This window comes from Trachurus trachurus (assembly GCF_905171665.1).
Source record: "Trachurus trachurus genome assembly, chromosome: 13".
NCBI lineage: Eukaryota > Metazoa > Chordata > Actinopteri > Carangiformes > Carangidae > Trachurus > Trachurus trachurus.
Genome location: NC_139892.1, coordinates 32990949 through 33013203, shown reverse-complemented (window position 1 = coordinate 33013203; position 22255 = coordinate 32990949). Strand labels below are relative to the sequence as shown.

General features: G+C 42.6%; 1 protein-coding gene across 1 annotated transcript in view; it reads right to left on the bottom strand.

Moving 5' to 3' along the window:
• Window positions 1-627: 627 nt before the first annotated feature.
• The window catches only part of relb (v-rel avian reticuloendotheliosis viral oncogene homolog B), a 180923-nt gene continuing 159295 nt past the window's right edge, over window positions 628-22255 (bottom strand). The window contains exon 12 of the transcript XR_014595884.1: window positions 628-736. The gene's annotated coding sequence lies outside the window, so the exon portion shown is untranslated. The remainder of the gene's footprint in view (window positions 737-22255) is intronic.

Below are 22255 nucleotides of genomic sequence, written 5' to 3'. Positions count from 1 at the left end.
AAAAGGGTTTCCATGGAGTTTTTCCTCAGTCGATGTGAGGGTCTAAGGACAGAGGATGTTGTTACGATGCCATGTAAAGCCCTTTGAGACAAACTGTTTGTAAAAACGGGCTATACAAATAAAATTGCCTTGCCTTGCCTTACGTGCTGCTGTAGAGTTTATATAACCCTATATGATTCTCCATGTTATTATACCTTCAAGGCATACGCATCTTGCTGCACTGGGTGGGCCAGGGTCTCGCAACTCCACCTGGACGCATTTAGGCCCCTTTGCCTCATGAATGATCTATCAACACAAATGCAAAAGATGCACATTTAACTGCGTTAAGGAAATATCGCGTGATTCGCAGTAACCGCACTGACGCCGGCGCAAATCACGCGATATTTGGACGGACCAGGAAGAGGAGAAGAAGAAGAAGACGAGAAGCTTCCGCTACAAACAAGCTTAAAATATAGACTTATTTAATTTTTTTCGGGATAATTACGCAATTTGGGGCTTCAGCACAAGACGGACATTACATACGAGCATCATGGAGGTATTGGGATGTTTTTTTGTGTGTGTTTTTTTACGAAGAGCTCCGGTGTCCCTTTGCAACCGTTGCATTGAAATTCACTGCTACGCCGAGACCCCCTGTAACTAAGAGAAGGGACGGTGGACTCTGATAATTCTTCCAGCCCTTAGTCAACATGAGGGTGAGTAGATAATGAGCGAAATATCATTCTAGGGTGAACTATCCCTTTAAGAAACACTTTTAGGGGGTAAAATATCAAAAGTGTGAGCTGTTTATGTCTACCTGAAAGTATTTGCAATAGGTCAACAATAAAGAAAAAGATTGTTAACACCTCACCTCACTTTCTAGCTCCCTTTGTGGAGCCAGGTTAAATATGTCCGCATAAAAGATTTTGTAAGGGCCAACCTTACAAAGGAGGACATAAACCCTCTTGCCCCCCCAGGCATCTTTGACATCTGGAAAAGGACATTTTAAAGTTGTATGAAAATCTGTTAGGGCATGTTTAATTGATCCATCAATCCAACCAACCAACCAACCAACCAACCAACCAACCAAACAAACAAACAAACAAACAAACAAACGACCAACCACAAGCATGCTGACAGGGTTGTCCAATGTGGAGTTTGGTGATGTGGTGAATGTAGCGTATAACCTGAAATGGCAGAAGCCCTCTTTGAATCAGTGGCTGGAGGAGCAAAGGAGGACACTGCTGAGGCTGGAGCTGAGAGAGAAGCAGAAGAGGGTGGAGCAGCGGTTGGAGCAGAGGTGGATGGAGCTGAGGGTGGTGCTGAGGGTGGAGCAGGAGAGGACGGTGCTGAGGGTGGAGCAGAGGTGGATGGAGCTGAGGATGGTGCTGAGGGTGGAGCAGGAGAGGACGGTGCTGAGGGGGGAGCAGGAGAGGACGGTGCTGAGGGTGGAGCAGCGGTTGTTGGAGCAGAGGTGGATGGAGCTGAGGGTGGTGCTGAGGGTGGAGCAGGAGAGGACAGTGCTGAGGGGGGAGCAGGAGAGGACGGTGCTGAGGGTGGAGCAGCGGTTGTTGGAGCAGAGGTGGACGGAGCTGAGGGTGGAGCAGGAGTGGACGGTGCTGAGGGTGGAGCAGCGGTTGTTGGAGCAGAGGTGGATGGAGCTGAGGGTGGAGCAGGAGAGGACGGTGCTGAGGGTGGAGCAGCGGTTGGAGCAGAGGTGGATGAGGGTGGAGCAGCGGTTGGAGCAGAGGTGGATGAGGGTGGAGCAGCGGGTGGAGCAGAGGAGTTGGCTGCTGCAGCAGCGGATGCAGCATCACTGGGCGATGTGGTGCAAGTTATCTTGTGTGGCACTTTGGGCTTCTGCGGGATGTACATCTTGAGGTGATCAGTGTTGATCTTTGGGAAGAGACGCCCCTCCTCATTCTGTAGATCCGCACTTTTGTTTGTGAGAGCAACAATTGTGAAAGGCCCCAAGTATTCGTGCTCCAATTTGCCTCCTTTTCTCTGTTGACTCCTCGTGTTAAGCCTCCATACTTTATCCCCCACATGGAATTGTGGGGGGTTTGTGGGGCAGCTCTTGTTCTTCTGCTTTACATTGTCACGAGCAGCCTGAAGAGCATCACTCAGTGTCATGATGTCATCTGCTGGGCTCTCACTCACCACTGCCGTCTCAACACTGCTGTTAATCTTTAGAAATAAGACCTATATGAACACCATATAATACTATATATTATGACATATAATTAAAGCTACTAGTAACAACATAAAATACCATGTAGTCCTCAGGGACCTGGGACGGGTATCGTGCCTCCCTCCCAAACATCAGAAAGTATGGAGAAAACTTTGTTGTTATCTGTGTTTTGGTTCGAAGGCCAAACATTACAGCACTAAGGTGCTGGTCCCAGGTGTCTGGCCTCTCCCCGACAAGTTTCCTCAGTGCTCTGAAATAGAATAAGACACAAAAAAGGTTTTCACAAGTGAGTAAATTACAAGTGTTATCTATTCAGGTGTTTATCATGTTTATCATTCATCAGTAATCACCCCCCATCAACAAACTGAAGTGTTCTGGTAAGCTCTGAGTAAGCCCTTCACGTCATTCATATACACTGAGCAGGTAAGCTCGATGCTGGCTGTCATGTTACAGTATGTCACCATGTTTTTACATTCATGGCACTGTGACCGTACCACTTGTTTACTTAGAAGCTTGTTTATGATGTTACCTCCTGTTCAGTTCAGTTCAAGCCCTGTACAAGAAATTATACGTACGTACGTACAGTAATATGCAGCAGCATTACTCACCTCTGAATGGTCCCATTCATCCTCTCTACCAGCCCATTGGTCTGGGGATGGTAGGGGGCACACAGGCTTCGCTTTATGCCCAGGATTCTACAGATGTTAGTGTTGATCTGTGAAAGAATTGTATACACTTAATTATAATTTCATTATGCTTCACATAATATTGATTAGCAACATTAAAAGTAATGCCATTGTACCTCATTAACAAACTCCTTCCCCTGATCAGTGAGGATCCTCTTGGGAGCCTCAAACTGATAAAAAAAACTGCAGGATGCAGTCTGCCACCTCATTTGCCTTTTTCGATTTAAGTGAATACGCCTGAGGCCATTTGGTCAGATAATCAATCATGACGCAAATGTATTGGTTACCGCTCTCCGTTTTTGTAAGCTTGCCAATCAGGTCCATCCCAACCAGCTCAAAGGGGTGTGTAACCTAGAAGACAAATAATTTTAATTTACTACTGTCAACAAATAGATATGTTATAGATGATGGTAAGCTATGGGAAGCCAGGCAGTTGTTTAGTCTTTAGCCAGTCACAGTCATTTCCCCACAATAGGTGGTGTATTCAAATCTAGGCTGTTACACTGATCTTCCTTTCATCATCATTCCATTTCATGCTGAAGTAACTACAAGGATGATGACAAAGCATCCCCAATCTTGACTAGCTCAATCCGAGTCTATCTGGAGGGTTATGCATTGCTCCCTAGAGTGACATAGCATGTAGCCTACTTTTCAAATCCAGGAAACTTTCAGGAGGGTAGCCCTCAGTGCCAAGTCTGACTATATACCATTTGTTGCTATGAATGGTTTTAATCACTAACAAAAGTTTACTGAATGAAGAGAACAAAACAGATATAACAAGACAGAGCCAGACAAAATGAAAAGGTTACAGGTACAAGTTGAATAAATTTTGGGAAAAAAGAGGATATTTTACAATGATCGGGGTGTAAGTTCTTTCCTCCTTGATGGAAGGTCCACTGGCCTGGCATTCGACACACTGTGCCACCTGTGCAAGATGGAAATGAGGTGAAGATAATGTGCAGATACACAGATTACCTGTAGCCTTTTCAGAAGAGTACATGTGTTTTTTGTCACTCTTAAAGGCAAACTGTTATTGTTGTTTTAGTAATTGTAGATTTTCAGTGGCGGCCTTAGACATCTTTCTTTTTCTCCTACCTTTAATATTGTTTTAAAAACCTTTAATATTGTTTTAATATTGTTTTTTTTAGTGTTGTTTTTCGTCGAAAATTTGTTTTTTCATTTTTTGTATATCCAGCTGGATACACAGCGTTGGTTTTATAATCAACAATCTCTCCGTGCAGTCGTGGATCCATGGCGAGCGTGATCTCGAAATGAGCAATTAACCTCAATTAACCCCTGATGATCACATGACCACAAACCTACCACAATGCTCTTCTTCTTCTTCTTCTTCTTCTTCTTCTTCTTCTTCTTCTTCTTCTTCTTCTTATTGTTATGTGGTTATTATTCTTGTGAGGATAGTAATAATAATAACAATACTACTACTACTACTACTAATAATAATAATAATAATAATAATAATAATAATAATAATAATAATAATAATACTACTACTACTACTACTAATAATAATAATAATAATAATAATCATGGGCGCCGATTTATGTTTTCGCCCGTGGGTGCGCACGCGTGTCCGGGCTCTACAAACACTGGTGCGCATATCATGCCCCGCAATGGGACTTATCGCTCATTATTCATAAATAATAGCCTATACTGCACAACTGATAATATTGTAGCAACCCCGCAGTAATGTTCTTGTTATGATTAAGTTGTGTGATTTCTGACTGATTTATGTAGTAGCCTATGGGCAGATATAGGATGGTTGGATGAGAAACTGAGGGGCAGTGTGAGGAAGACAGCTGTGTGTAGGTGAGTGAGGGAGGAGCAGAGGAGGAAGAGAGAGCTGTCATAAGTTAGTGTTATGTTGATGTAGTTACGTCGGGTTGGACGCTACAATATCAATTAACACGTGAGTTTAACATAGCTCAAATAGCCGCAGAGCGAAGCCAGTTTCCTTTCAGCCCCGTTAACCGATTGTTGCCAGATGCGCCAGAGCGCAGCGCGCACCTCTGTGCCAGACTCGCGCTCTGTGTTTTTCATCTTAACAGAGCGCGCCAGAGATTATACACACATTCACGCAGGCTACACACACACGGGCTACACATGATACACATACTCACAGACACACAGCTGAGGGGCCGAGGCGCGGCACGGAGAAATGCGCATCTGGTGGCGTGCTCCCCGTGGGTGCTCAACCTGCTCAGTGGGTGCTCGTGCCCCGGAGCACGGAATCGGCGCCTATGATAATAATACTAATACTAATACTAATAATAATGTTATATCATTATTATTACTATAGGGTTAGGGTTAAACAGACAGCTTAGAAGATGAAGACGAATTCCATTTAATGTGCAAAAAAAATAACTAATCCACCTGGACCTGTGGAGTTGAGAAGGCTACATCCACATATCCATCTGGTTGTAGGAGGCTGCACTTCATGCCTAATTCACTGTACATGCACCTAGGACCCTCTAGCATTACTCCAGAGATTTTTGTGAATATTGCTCTTTGCATTCCTGAAATACAGGGGGCAGTCACTTTCTGGCAAAGCCTTGCTGAAAAGTGACTGCCCCTGTTACAAAGGGATGCAAAGGGTGACATTTACCAAATTCACTGTACAATCACCTAGGACCCTCTAGCATTACTCCAGAGATTTTTGTGAACATTGCTCTTTGCATTCCTGAAATACAGGGGGCAGTCACTTTCTGGCAAGGCTTTGCCAGAAAGTGACTGCCCCTGTTACAAAGGGATGCAAAGGGTGACATTTACCAAATTCACTGTACAATCACCTAGGACCCTCTAGTATTACTCCAGAGATTTTTGTGAATATTGCTCTTTGCATTCCTGAAATACAGGGGGCAGTCACTTTCTGGCAAAGCCTTGCTGAAAAGTGACTGCCCCTGTTACAAAGGGATGCAAAGGGTGACATTTACCAAATTCACTGTACATGCACCTAGGACCCTCTAGCATTACTCCAGATATTTTTGTGAACATTGCTCTTTGCATTCCTGAAATACAGGGGGCAGTCACTTTCTGGCAAAGCCTTGCTGAAAAGTGACTGCCCCTGTTACAAAGGGATGCAAAGGGTGACATTTACCAAATTCACTGTACATGCACCTAGGACCCTCTAGCATTACTCCAGAGATTTTTGTGAACATTGCTCTTTGCATTCCTGAAATACAGGGGGCAGTCACTTTCTGGCAAGGCTTTGCCAGAAAGTGACTGCCCTGTCCTGGTGTGCAAAGTGCTTCAGAAATATGTAGCCTACAGCAGTGGTTCTCAACTGGTGGGTCGGGACCCAAAAGTGGGTCGCGAATCTGTTCTGGATGGGTCATGGACAGCTGGTCAAAAAAAAGTAAATATTTAATGCACATGTGATGTTGCATGTCTTTTATTTTGAAATACAACTTATTTTGAAAGGCACACGACACTTGCACACATGCAGCAGTTGTAATGGTCCTCCTCAGTTTCTTATTATTTTCTCTGAATGCAAAGATATCATTTTCTTATTAATGTGGCCTGAATGCAGTGAAAATACCTTGTTTTGTTTTGTGGGTCTTTATTTTGTGCATTCATTCCTGTGCTCTGAAATGCACTTTGCTTGTAGGCCTAAAAAAAAAAATGTTGGCATATCCCTTTAAATCTTGGTTTGAATTCTATAAAAGTGGGTCGCGACTTAATGACCATGGGAAAATGTGGGTCCCAGAGTGAGACGTTGAGAACCCCTGGCCTACAGTACGTGAAGATTGCGGTTTGCATACAGGGGGCATTTTATGGGTTAAAAAGCATGTGTAATGTTACTAAATATTAGTAGCAGCCTAGTAGTAGTATTAATATTATGTTTTTATTTTTACAAGGATACTCTACCTGTTTAGCAGCAGCAGAAGCAACAACAACAACAACAACAACAACAATAAAAGCATACCGCCAAAATTAATCTGCTGGTGGTTTATTGAAATAACAACGACAACAATAAAAGTATACCGCCAAAATGAATTTCCTGATGGTTTATTGAAAGACAAGGTGTAACCTACGACGGAATGACTCCTCAATGCAACGTGGCCTACTCATGCAGATCAGCTGTGGAGCTGCTGCAGCGGCTGCAGCAGCGGCTGCAGCAGGTGGGCGTTTCCGTCGGAGGCGGTCTTTCGCTGTGGAGAGACAAGTACCACCCATGGATGTGTTGGTACCACCCCGATAGGCGTTCCCGCTGGGGGTCAGTCGTTTTCTGGCAGGCAGTCCTTTTCTGGCACAACACCGGCCCACCGGGAAAACTCCCGGTACTCCCTATGGCCAATCCGCCCCTGGTGTCCATGACAGGTGGCATTCTCTTCATGGTTGTAATAAGATCTCTGACACACTTGAAAAAAAACACAAGTCACAGATATATGAGAGATAAGGCTCCTATCGATACAATTACTGACATAAAAAACATAAGCAATTCTTCTTTGTATATTCTTCTTTCAGAGCTTCTTTCAGAGCATCCATCACTTCCTGTTGCATGTCAACACTGGATCTGGACTGATCCATCAGGACACTGTCCTCTTCACTTTCCCCTTGGCGGAGGTCCTGCATAAATGAAAATGTCAACAATGCTATGTTAGTATGACTCACCTGGAGTGTAGCGTCGTGTTTCTTAAATGTTCTTGCCAGCGAAGGCGGATTATTGTGAAGCCGCTTCGCCATGTTCGCATGTTTTGAAACATGATTGTTTTAAAGCGGGAGGGGGCGCAGGTGAATTTCAGGGCTATGTCACGCAGATTAGCGTCCCTCTGGTAAAATTCCCCCTGGGTTTACATTCCTCTTCCTCACGATAACAGCATTTCAGTCAAATTATGTCATTTTCCGTGATATTCCGTGTTAAAAAGTAGATTCCGTTTTTATTGCTCAATTCCGCGATTCTGTCCGCGATTCTGTGATCGCGGAAACAATAGGGCCCTAATTCTAGTTTTATTTCTTGCATTTTGTAAATACTTACAGTTGATCCCGAAGCCTGAGGTGGGTCAAATAAGTCCACATTGGTGTCTATGTCTGTATCGTCTTCACTGGTTACATGCTGCCATTCCGACATGCTGCCACTCCGACATACCGCCATTCTACTATTCAGACATGTCACCATTCAGACATACCACCATTCCGACATGCAAACGTCCTGCCATTCCGACAGTTTCGTCCCGCCATTCCGACATGGCTTTAATTTACATAAGGAAATGTGCGTTACTCCGAGCGGTGGTTATGTGTTTGTGTGTTTGTTTCCGTTTTTTTTTTTTTCATGTTTTAAGACATGTGTACAGATGTGATACAGTCAGTGGAAGCTTAATAAATAAACAAACACAAAGTCTCGCCATTTACAATCACACAGTCCGATGTCAGTTTGTAACAATTTCCCTTACAATAAGGATATAAGAGGAACTGGCACAACGCCGTCCTGCTGCAGGCGGACCTATAGGCTCGCGCTACTGGTGCGTCCAGGGAAGCAATAATCAAAGTCGCTACTTAGTCTGAGTCTCTGTATTTCACTGAACTCAAAACGCGCCCATCACAGGCGGCATATAATAAACAATACACACAGATCAACAGAACCCGAAAGCCCTCCCCCCCTCCCGCTGTCCATTAAATCTGAGTCCCAGCTGTGGGAATGAGTGTGTATGTGTGTGGGTGCGCGAGCGCACTGTCACTGTCCGTGCCGGTGTGTGTGTGTGTGTGTGTGTGTGGGTTCTGTTCTCCAGTTGCTCTGGGCTCCGGAGCTAAACCGCATGGGAGGCGGCTCAGAGTGGAGGTGGAGTAGGCTACTGGTGTCCATAGAAGCAGACACGTGCACACATCTTAGTCTTAGTCTGAGTGAACTTTATTGTCAATCACACTATGTACGTAACTGTCAATTACAATTACTGTACACAGGGGATCGAAATTATGTTTCTCCAAACTCCAAATGTGCAATTAACATTCAACATACATTTACCACATACATAAAACATAAAAGTGGACACAGACATCAGCAACAATAAAATAAACACAGACAGACAGACAGACAATGGCCTATGATATTGTGGAGTGATAATAATGTGCAATGTGAAAAGTGCAGAAGCAGCAAAGACATGTGGTATGTTACAACATATGTTCTGTATAGGGCCCAAAGGGTGCTTGAGCCCCTGCTTGATTTCACTGACTATCTGAATTTGTTTCCAGATATTGAGTTTAAAAAGGGCACTTTGTAATACGAGGCAAAAAGGGCAGGGGCTCAAGCACCCTTTGGGCCCTATGTGTGCACGTGCCTGGACTCAAATATGGTGTATTAGATGGTGTATTCACCGAAAGCATCTATAACCAAACTCTTCCTCCTGCTTATACCAAGGGCTTTTAACACTTATCCCTAAGCCTGTAAGGATCCACTCTGCATAGATAAAGGAGACCAATCTGTCTCCTCAATAATGATTATAAGATTTTAGCTGGAATTTTTGCCCAAAGACTTAAAGCAGTACTGGAATACATTATCGATGAAACACAAACAGAATTTATGAAGGGCAGACATACTATAACAACATAAGACTTGTCCTGGATCTTATTGATTATGCTGACTACTGCCCTGATGACAGTTTTATTTTATTTCTGGATTTTTGCAAAGCATTCGATACCATCGAACACAAATTTATCTTCCAAGCACTACAGAAATTTGGCTTTGGTAAGTACTTTTGTTCAGCAACTGAAACCATGTACAAGAAAGCAAATTTCTCAATTAAAATGCAGACAGGTAGCCTACTTCTCCACGATTTGATTTCACCTGTGGAATCAGGCAGGGATGCCCTGCACTGTTAAAACTGTTGCATAGATCTAACTCAAAAAAAATAAGGCAACATTTTCCAAGCAATTTTTGCTTGTTTAGTGAACTTATTGGTATTTTGAGTAATGGTAACTTAATTCTATGCATTTCAATGTATGCAAAAAAATTAAGTAGCGTTTGCTGAAAAAGCAAAGAAATTGAGTTAAACCAAAGTGAAAAACATCAGTATATTAAACACATAGAACTTAATTAAAATAAGTTATGTTTAAAAATGAAAAAAGAATGAATGTACTCTATTTTATTACTTTTGTTCAAATAATTAGTTAACATTGCTATATATTTATCAAATAAAGAGAAGAGAGTTATCAATTTCCAACATTTATTAAATCATTACCATGTCCAAACAGTGGCAATTAGCTGGATATTAAGTCAAAAACATCCATATTCAGTGCATCAAAGAGGGCATGACCTTATCTTATGAAGTGCTGCTTAGAACACCCATCACAGTTTTACATAATATAAAATCATTTTAACATTAAGATGACAGGCAGTTTTGTAACAATACACATACATGACTATCTGACCTCACCTTAAAAAGTACAGCTGAGCAGAACACCTTAACAGTAGTGTCTCTTACAGTATAGTGTATTTAAACTTTCAACTTACACAACTCAGAGCAGAACTTCTGACCAGTTTTAAAAGTGCAGCTTGACAGTAGGGCAATTTAACCAAAGAGGGCTCAAGGTATAATGTTTTTGAACAGACACAAGAAAACAACTGAAAACAACTGTTCACAAGGGGTTTACATTCATATCTGACAAAGGCTAGAAGCTTGTATTTGAGAGTCATGAACTTGAGGTTTGGTTTTGGGTGCAGTGTGTTGAGCAGCATGCTTCGTTGAGATTTCCTAGATGAGTAAGGACTGGTATTCCCGCAATGATGATTCCAACTTCATCTGGTGCACAGCAGACGTAGAATGTCATATTCTTCATTTTCAGGTCCTCATGAACAGTGGTCTCTGCAGTTCCCTTTTAGATACAAACACAAACACAGTAATAATTACAATCTCATTTGTTGAATGAAAAATGAAAATAAATCAGAAGTTACATGATTTAATTCAGACTGACTGCTTTTGTGAAGACCATTTTGAGAACTAAAAAAATCCATACAATTGGTAAGGTGCATTTTCAGCCACATGGGTTTTATTGGCATTTGAAATGTCATGAAATGCTCATTTAAGGTGAGTTTTATTCCATTGCTTTGTTAATCAGCTATCCTGGGGCTCCTGCTAACAAGTTGCATGCTCCACCTGACAAATACTGTGTCAGCTCAAATAAAAGTCAACCCACTTTAAACTTGTACATCAGAATGATCCAAACTGTTTTTAAACAATACTTACATCGCAGTCAGAGATGAGCTCCTGTCCACTCTCTCCCATATGCAGTCTCACTTGGGTCCTAGGGTCAATAGAAGAAGAATTATGAATAAATTAATTCTGTTGACAATTTCACAGAAAACCTGCAATACCATTATTACTTTAAATCAGTATTGTCATTTTTTAACCACTGAAATCTGTTCATCAAAACCACTTGAAACTATTTTCAATTTTTAAACTGTTGAATGCAAAAATCCCCCAACCAGATAACTGAAAAACAAACTACGGTAGTCAATGTAAAAAAAAAATATTCCTTTCACCATTTTGACCACTTTTGCCCCACCTGTATAAGTTTCATCAACAAGTTCTTGGTGCGATGACGGTCACTCCTCCCTTCACATGGCTGAGTCCCAGCTGAGACACACGTTGATTCCAGGAACAGCAGTGCACCTCTGGAACTCCTCATGTATCTGTAAAACAGCAAATGTTGACTGTTACATGGGATATTTAGGATGTGGAAAGATTAGCAACCTTTACATTTCTTGTAAACACTCCTCCAGAATCATCAATAAGAATGTGGAGCTCACAATGCCCACATCTCTGCACTGTAAATGGAATCTCAGGGAAGTCTGTGAATGTGTCACAGTGCGACCAACAGATAACCTACTGTTTACACACTCATGCTTAAAATTAGCTAATGCTAACGCTAGCCGGCAAGCTAGCGGAGGTGGTGGCTAAGTTACATTAATTAGTCATGGTGTCGGACGCCGTAGTAGTTTCCACTTACCCCACGCATAGATAGTTACTGTGAAGCGCCGACTCATCCGTGTACGAGTCGCATTTGCGGGAATATTCGTCACTATTCTTCATTTTTCTGACCGCAGCCGCAGCCACGTTGACCACCGACTGACCGACAGGCCTTCCGGTGGTCAATGTGGCTGCGGCTGCCTGGACTCGCGTCTGTGTGACTGTGACACACTGTTAGCCACATTTAGCTCCACACTATAGCTTCAAAATAATAAACTACTACGCAAAGACAGCATTTGTTCATTATAAAACGCACACAAACAGGAGGCCATTTGCCTAAAGTTCACGAGCTGTTTGAAATAAGGGGACTTTCGAATTGACGGTTGGCGGCTGGAAACAAAACAAGAGCAATGTAGGAAACAGAGCTATGCACCATCCATAAAACACAACTGCAAACAATATAAACAATCACTTACATTAATTAAAGTAGCATCCGTGGCGTCGTGTGACCGTGTGTCGTGGACTGCTTCATCCCTGGAGCAGAGTGAGTGAGACCTGCCCGGGCTCGTTCTTCCGTTGCTGCAGGTGTCATTTTACGTCATTTTAAGTCCGATATAAATCATTAAATTGAGTTTTGTAAACTCCATTTTTGGTGAAGTCCAATAAAATTAATTTTATTATCGAAAATAGTAAGTTAGGAAAATATTCACACTTTTTACTTTGAGATAACTCAAAATAACAAAAAAGAAAAAGAAATTAATTTATTGGAATAAATATACATTAAAAAGTGAAGTAATATGGACAAGACCACTGAAAGACTTCTTACAGTGTGTGTCACCATATTTATTTTTGATATGTGCTCAGTTACTCTCTGACTTGATCAAGCAGAGCCCCATCAAAGGGATATGTATAGCAGACAAGGAAATCATCATCAGTCAACTAGCAGATGACACTTCTTTATTTTTTAAAAATACCTCACAAATTTCTGTTGCTGTTAATCGTATTTCAATTTTTTCCAGAGCATCCGGACTTCACCTGAATAGTGCGAACTGCTAACACTCAAAAATTTTAATATTACATCTATTTCCAGCATACCTGTAAAAGAGTCTATTATGACAAAAGTATTTATAACTTTGTGTGGAAAAACAAAATCCATTATATCAAAAAATCAGCTTTAATGAATTCTCGTGCAAATTGAGGTTTTAATTTTCTTGATTTTTCCACTCTCAATTATACATTCATACATAACTTCACTCCCCATATTATATCTGGAATAACAGGGACATACTATACAAACACAAATCACTTTTCCTAGAGAACTGGTTCACCCACGGCATTATTCTAGTTAGTCAGCTTTTCAAATCTAATAGCACATTATTATCATACTCAGAATTTTTAAATAAATATACACTTCACTATATGCAATAGTTTTTGATGCAATACCCTCTGGTGTGATTAAGTTACTGAAAAATGTTACGTTACCTGAATCTGACCCCTTACCTGTGGAGCCTGTACAGACAGAAGTTGGTCGAATCTGCCTCTCAGCAAAAAATCTTCGTCCTCTTACTGTGCTTTATAACAGCCTCTGTAGATTCGTTCTGAGATGTCCCTACAGAACTCATCATTGCATTCTTTATGAATCTCTGAATTGGTTAACCCCAAAAGCCAGAAGAGTTCTTCATTGGTTATTATTTATTTTTAAATGCATTCACTTTCATTCACTTTTCATATTTAAAACAATTTATGATTCCTTATAGTATACAATACAGTCTTAGACATACAGATCATCTCTTTTTCCGTATTCCCAGAATATCTAAAGAATCTGGTCGCCGTTCATTTCAGTTTAAAGCTCCGTCTGAAACAAAAACTATATTTTGACAGACAAACCAAGACACTGTCTGACCTGCAGGCTGGAGAAAATGTCAGGGTGCAAAAAGGAGGGACCTGGCAGCCAGCAGTAGTCTTGCACAAACATGACCAACCGCGATCTTTTGTAGTTTGTACACCTGATGGGAGACGGTACAGAAGAAACAGAAAGTATCTGCGGAAAACTAATGAGAAAACCTTTCATGTCACAGATGCACAAGACCTCAACCTGAACACAGACTCAGGGATGAAACCCTGTGACACAAATGACGGACATGCAAAACACACAGGTTCAGCTGAACACACTGTGGTTGCAGAAAATACAGAGACACGGAATGAACAATCTGAAACACTCTCATGTCGAACCAGATCCGATAGACAAGTGAGACTACCTGTTTGATACAGAGAGTAGATTAAGTATATGCACAAGTTAGTGAATGTGTATTGTTATATTTGTTATGGTTTCAGAGATGTTGAAGTACATGGTTGTATAATTGCAAGCTAAATGTCAGTACAGTTTGAAACATTTGCATAGAGTAAAATGTTTAGTCACATTTCATGTTGGTAAAGTGTTCATATTTAATAAGACATGTTTACACAGGTTAAGTCAACAAAAGAACAGACTCTCATTCATGTTAACTTAAAAATGCATAAAAAAGGGGATGTAATGTAATAGACTTGAGCCTTAGAGGTACCCGTAGCTACGCGAGATCTGCTACGTGATACGTGATACGGAAGTAATATGGTCGTGTTAATGAAGCTACTCTGTGTTATGGCTGTTGTACAGATGTACAGTAAAGTTTGATAAAACTAAGTCGGTTGTCAAGCCTCCTAAATCTAACAACCTGTCGGGGTTCGATACTTTGTAGCGATGGATGGAAAGATGATGGCCCAGTCGGCAAACTTTTGTTGGGTGATTTTCTTTTTATTACACCAAAAAAAACCAAAATACTCACAGGTGGCAAAGCAAAAAAAAACCAGCAGGAATATTTACAACAAGATGGAGGCAAAAGATATTTACAAGAATCAGGCAGCAAGTCTACATGCTCCTCAGCCGAACACCCCTTCAAGTGAGCTGTGCTCTCTTTAAATACCCCCTTGGCCCCTCCCCCGGGCAAACCAATTAACCAAGCACAGGGGTTAAGAAACATAAACTGGGAAAAATACACAAAACATACGGAACCCCTTTAAATCAAACCCCAGTACTGTGGCACTAATAACCCCTCATATGGCTACGCCACTTTTCCCCCAGAACACATAAATCAACAATACTTTATAACAATTAACCACATATGGTTTAGTCCGCGGTCACCTGACCCAAGGTAGCGCGCCACAGTGCGCTACTTATGACGTGGACCGGAACTGCCTCGGTTCGGCCAGTGAACCCGAGTCAGACCTCCGCAGCAACAGCAGGTGAGCGTGTGTGTAGGTGTGTGTATGTATCACGTAGGCGCCGAGTGTGCACCCTCAACGACCCACGGTGGGGAGAACAAAGTTCAGGGCATGGGAAAAGTTTATGCCGCCGCTGGACCGCGAGATGCGGCCGGTGGGGAACAGTTTATAAGGAGCTTGGCTCCGCCTGAACAATGAGGGCGCAGCGCGCGCCCCCGACACCGGCACTCTCTGGGAGAGAGAGCGCGCCGGTCAGGGAATGACGGGGCGTTCAAAGGCGCTCCGTCACACAACCTTAACTAGTTTCAACGTATCATTTAGTGTGGACTTTACACTCTAACTTTATTGACTACTTTGATGCAGAATTTTATATACTTAAAGGGACAACGAGGAGTTTTGGAAAAGCCTCCGCGCGCACCGTGAAATTCTTTGACCGGCGCAAGACGGACTCATGTTTTCATTCATCAAGAATTAAAGTCAGAGGTTGGAAGACGATCACATACCGTCGTAGTTCCGACCATAAACGGCGATTCGGCGGCGTTATTCTCATGACTCGCCACAAAACCGAAAGTAAGGAAACACTGGTCGGCTCGACCAGCATTTCCGCCACCACTAATAATAACAAAATAACGATAGAGACAAAACGATATATTTATCGAAAATGGGCCCATTAACAAGTGTGGGTAACGTAGATTCATCCACATTAACGTGAGACTTTTTTTTATAACCAAATAGAAACTCCTTGTTGTCCCTTTAACGACTTTTTTAGTCCTCCAAATTTGACAGAGTGGTTAATAATATGTTTTCCTGTGGTACTATAAACTTAAAACACATATTTATTTTTGGTTTACCCGGTCTTTAAGGTGGGAAGGCCTCGAGGGATCTACTGTACTGTTGTTCATTAACCTCAACTGCGTCACGATGTAAACATCAGTTGCCCTGAGTCATTTGTCAGATTCTGTTTTTCATTATGCTACACAGTCTGTCTGGCTCCTGAACTCAAGTGGGCGTCAATAAAACAGTTTGTTTCATTACTGATAGTTTCAGTCAGGTTTTAGAATTGCAAACTCAGTGTAAAGCAGGAAATGTGCTTACGGTTCAGCATCTGGTCATAGATCAGCTAGTCAGTGGTTTCAATAACTGTGCCAGAAAAAAAACTTGTTGAGCTTTTAGCAATGGCAAAAAACTGTAATGAGGCAGTGACTCACCCTTTTTCTCTCTCTCTCTCTCTCTCTCCTCCTCCTCCTCTCCCACCCTCTCAAGAGAGAAATCTCACGCCAAATCTGACTTATTTTATGTTGTTAATTCTTCCACTCAGCATGTGTAGTTTACTCATTTCCGAATGACTATAAACCAGCTCTGGTTTTATATCGACTCTCCAGTGTAATGTGTTATTTACAATTTTCTGTGATTGTTGACTCGCTGAAAACATTTACCGTCATTACGTCAGTGACGTCTGCCTGCTGCTGGTGTTGGTCAGACAGCGCAGCACTGACGTGCAACTCTGAAGTCCTGCTCCTGCATCAAGCTGGAGCTCTAACGGACTTGAAAGTTAAGCTGACCCGGCTCGACACGCGGGTGTTAAAGCCCGGACCCGACTTGGTCCGAATCTACGGTGACCAAAAAAAAAAAAAGAGGGAGAGAGAGAGGGAGAGCGCAGCCCGAGACACGACCTGACCTGACCGAGTTATGTTTTCGGACCGAATCAGCCCGAACTGACGTCCAGTCCCTGGTCCGGTCGGGCTGGTTGTTCCGGTCCAGTCTGTAATGTTCAATGAACAGTCATAGTTCTCAGTTTGTGAACTTTAATGAGAGTCGAGTCGGGAACATGTACAGGTCTGAAATCGCCGCTGCTTCCGTAAACACTGCTACTGCGCATGCTCACACCGCAGTTCCTGTAGCCTACAATCACAGATCACTACGCAGCCTTAACTAGTCCCATTTATTACTGGACATTACACAGTCCGCTGAGAACTAAATCAAAGCCCAAGGAGGTCCATGCAGTAGGGCTGTAATCAACCAAAGAAATTGTTGGTCGACTGAAACCCTGAAATTACGACTAAAAATCGACCAATCGGGGGTCAAAAACCAGTCAAAAAAAAAAAAAAACTGGGGGGGGGCAAAAAATAAAAAAAATCTCCGTCGCCTGGAACACACTGACGAGGATATGATCAGAAACTCTTTCAACTTGTGTGGCCTGTCTGTGAAGACTGACGGGAGTGAAGCTGACCTCATCCTCTGCTAGAGGGGACAGCCCTGCACTGTCGGACAGCTGCAGGTCTCTGCTCCGTGTCCGGATCCCGGTCGGGACGGGAGATGGACCGCAGCACACGCTGTGAATATGCTATTGACTTGAATGGGAGTGACGTGCTACAGCGCAACACGGCCCGGACGCACTGCCCGCGGAACAGAAGCGCAGCGCCCTGGAGCGGAGGCAGTTTCTGATCGGCGCCCATGTTAACCTCCGGCCGCACATCTCGGGTTGTGGGGCGCCGCTGCAGCACTTCAGTTCGGTGTCTGTTCTATTTTTCACGCGAGCCGTGAGCACCGTTGTCAAGCTCAGACAGGAAGTCGGGCACAGAAAAGGCGAGAGAATCCGGTCAATTTTCAAAATAAAAATAATTAAATGCTGATTAATTAAGTTGTTGCTGTCCGTCTATAAATAGCCTATTTGTCAGTTGCGTCTGCACACGAGACACACACACACATCCATACACAGAGCTAGAGACAGACCTGTGTGTGTGGAGTCGTATTTGACCGGCGCGCAGAGAGCAGGAGAAGCAGCTCCCTGTGCGTCCAGCCAAGCACGAGGATGCGCGCTGCGCTCCTGCGGGCAGTGCGTCAGGGCAGGTCCGACAACCCAGCAAGGAGAACAACACGTGAGGAAGATGAAGATGAGCTACTGAACAATGAGGAGGGATTTAGAAATAAAAGTCCCCCTCAGATAAAAGCCTGCCCCAATAAAGGCCGGGTCTCCTGGGCAATTTTGTAAATAAAGGCCCCGGTCCTCCTGATGAAATTAACAAGCCAAATAATCGACCAATCAGAATTTTGGTCGAGCCAGAACGTATCGACCAATAAATCGACCAGTCGACTAGGAGTTTACAGCCCTACCATGCAGACTGTAGCCCAAAAGTACAGCCAGACAGCTCAGTCCAGAGAGCAGAGGAGAGAGAGACAGCACAGCAGCAGGTGTGTGCGCGCATATGCACGTGTGTCATACCTGCAAACTCCGATTTTATTATTATTATTATAGTAGACATTTCAGGACCTGACTTGTATCATCAGGCTGTAATACAGTGTTTTTCAACCTTGGGGTCGGGACCCCACTTGGGGTTGCCTGGAATTCAAATGGGGTCACCTTTTTATTTTTAACTAATTATTTATTTTTATGATAAATAATCTTAAACAACTGTATTCTTAACTTTCACTTTCTCGAATATAAATCGACGTCAAATAAAATGCAGCATATAAAAATATCTGAGCTGCCGCATCTTGGTTTATGTGCAGTCACGTGATCACGAGGTCGCCAGAAATGTCAAATGGGGTCATGAGCCAAAAAAGGTTGGAAACCACTGCTGTAATAGAATCATAGAAGGCTGAAAATCACAGGACATGTCTGTTCTGTTCTTTCATATATTAATATCTGACAGTAGCCTACATCAAGATAGAGATGAGAATAGGGCAGAAGTGGTGGAACAGTAAAGTGTGGCCTGAAAGAGGCTCATGGTGAAGCAGAGGAAACGAGGCCTTGAAAGGCTGGTCCAGGCCAAAAGCCACAGCTCCACTAGACCAGTTTCATTCACTCCAGCCAGCCATACAATGATAGGAACCACAGATCTGCTTTTTTCCCCTCTTATCTGAAGCAAATGTTGTTTTTACCTTATTTTCTTCTCAGAGTACACCAGAATGCTTAATTTACATGTTAAAATTACATTTTTTTCCTGACAGAGACAAAAACTACATTAAACATTACTATTATTACTATTATGGACAGCTCTCCTCCCTCTCTAAGCTGATCGATCGAAAAAAATGACCGCTCCAGTGAATTTACTTTCCGTCATTGAGAACAGGTTCTTGAATGTAACTCGTTCAAAGTGAGACGTATCCTCAAGATTTTTAGCAGTTCTGTTAGGTAATGCATGCTTTACATGCTGGCAAAGCTAGACATGTCAGACTTGTGTGGGCTCGGAGAAAATCGCTTCGTTACTTGCTCGGTTTTAAACTTTGGCGGCTCTGCCACTCGTCTTTTTGCCACTCAGTGGACGTTCCACAGCAACTTCCAAGTACCGTGACGTCATGTGCATACCCTCTATAAGGCAGTTTCTCGCGATAGTTCTATCCATTGACGAGATTTGTGACACCGAGACGGACAACTGATCTTGCAAGTGCGGTTTTCAGCCAGTGGGGGGGGCATTGGCCTAGACCCCATTCACCTCATAATAGGTCACTCAACCATCACAGTGTCTCTGAGCCACAATAATTACAGCCGAAATCCTGCATAGTTCTGCTTTAAATGGGCTCATATGAAATTGCATTAGGTTTTGTTCATATGAAGTTGTATTCATGTTTTTATTTGTTTCAGTTTGTTTTGGAATAAATTCATCTGCATTGACATTGAGTGACTGTTTAGCTTGTGCTTTTTCAAAATATGATTTCATTCCATCCGAGACTTTTGATGTTCTTTTTCCACTTGTTGTGCTTTTTGTCTTGAGAATTTCAAGTGTTGCCATTTTTTCTGCAATTTCAGTGTTCAGTTTGAGCTCTTCTCTCCTTTTGCGCAGGCGTTGTTCCTCTTCCTCCAAAGCGCGCTTTTCCTTTAATAATTTGTGCCTCATGGTTAAGGCTGCCAGCTCAGCTTCTGCCATTAAACGTGCAGAAGAGGTTGAAGAGCATTGTGACTGAGATGTTTTGTGGCTTCCAACATTTGAAACACTGTCGCTTGGTTTAATATCATCCTCATTTTCATTTGCTTCATTCATTTCCACAGAGGGTAATGGTATTTCGGGTCCATGCCTATGTTTTGTTTTTCTCAAAATTAGGCCCTATGTTCCCACTGGACTCTCTCTACCTATCTGGACTCTATCTATCTGGCCTGTCTAGCCTCTACCGGGTCTTTTTACTAAACTTAACCAACTCTTTTCTTCATTGCCTAAACCCGACCAATGGTGGGACCAAAGGGCTGTGGGAACATAGGGCCTAATTTTCAGTGACAACAAAAGTTAGAAATGTGGGAACATAAGGCTGTGGGAACATAGGGCTGTGGGAACATAGGAATGACCCCGGTATTTCTGGTGAATCATGTCGTTCCTGAAAGATTTTTTGTTCAGTTTCAACAATCCATTTTTGAGTGTCCTTTTGAAATGTATTGCTGTAGTTCATAATGCTTGAAAACCATTCCTTTTGTTTATTGAGTTCCTCCTCAGGAAGTAGAGGCAACAGTTCATTGTGTGAGACTGTGGCCTTTTCACACACTGGGTCTCATTCATGAAACGTGAGTAAATCTGTGTGTAGATTTGCACATAAAAGCTCACTCTACTAAAACTCTACTCTGGATTCATGAACGGTGCGGGAAACTCAGATTTGATCGTAAACACGTGTAACTTCATGAATGCCAACCCATCGTAAACTAACAACACGCCCCCGGTGATCAGCAATTAGCATAGATCTCCATACATGAATAGCCATATAAGAAGATCCTGACCACCATATTAGGAGGTAGGTGCATCCTGCTCACCTGCGGCCATGACGCAAACGAGGAAAGAGGGAGAGAGAGAAAGAAAGAGAGATCACGGATCAAAGTAATTTTGGGTGAAGTGGAGTCCAGAAAAAATATTTAATTATCTTCTTTTAGTGGTGTGACTGGGACAGGTCAAAGGCTGGAGGGAAGTAACAGATTTAGTGAATTAAGTAGGCCTATCCTTGGTTGATTAAAGAACCGTTTAAGAAGTAAAGCCAGAATAGTTCGATATGAAACATGAAAAAAAAATAAAAATAAAAATACTATATATAACTATAGAGCTACAGCAGTGATGGGAAGGGGAGGCTCTTCACAACCTCAGCTGTAGAGGAGCAACACATGAAGTTATATAGGTAGGTTATATTGTTACAGAAGCACCAGCCGTCTGTCACAGCTCCATCCAAACCGATGCCGACTGCGCTGCTGCGCAGGTCGAAGTGTGCGCCCACCGAGCGTATACTGTAGCAACACAAAAAAGTGTTTTCCGGTTTTATGTCAGATTATTATCATCATAAGATGGAGCCTTGACGTGTTTGTGCGTGTCCGATCCCTAAAACGTCTCTCTCTCCAAATATTTCTAATTGTTTGTCATGTTTAAATTACGTGTTTCAAAGGCGTATTTTGAACATGAGAGAGAGTAATACGGATTAAAATTGTAGTTTTCAACAGTGTCAAGCAGTATTTATTTGCATTCCTACATTTACACAAGCGCTACACACAGTCCGGAGCAGGTGTAGATTTTGTGAGTAGCTACGAAAAAATCAGCACTACTAAAAGATTGATGAATGCGGAAATCCACGTAAATTTGCGCTGCTCAGGGTTTACACGCAAATCCGTGCTGCTCACGTGTGTTTAAATTTCCCAAACATTGTTTAATTTCCCTTTGTTTCATGAGCTCTTTCATTTTTGGTATCAACTCTTTAATTTTATCCACCACACGTTTGCGTTCATTTTGCAGGCTTTCCATTTTATTCAACAGAGCCTTCTCAGTGAGTTTCCTCTCCCTTTTCCCAGACTCCATTTCAGAGCACGAGGCAGTGTCATTTGTTTGACTCATTTTTTTTTTTTTTTATTATTATTCAGTTTCAGCGAACTGTGACATTTAAATCCATCCACAATGCACAATCAATCAGAGCAATTCATTTCAACAAGGCAGCATCAGCGTTCCTCCTTGTAACATCATAAACTTTCGCATGCACCAGCAACAAAGTGCGGACGTCATTCAGCGCACGGAGCAAACATAATGCACAGACATCACATATCCGACCAGCATCCCTTCATTCAACTGTTCCAAACGGAGACACTTCGACATTGATGCAATCCGGATTCCTTCTCCACACACATACATGCACAGGTGAGCTTACCTGTCCTCCATGACAGTTGTGATGTGGCGCTTTGTCTTTGTTTGACACCGCTGCACTTACTGTGCGTCCCGTTGATGTCTTTGCGCTGTGAGCGGTCGCTTCCTTGTTGCCTTTTTTGT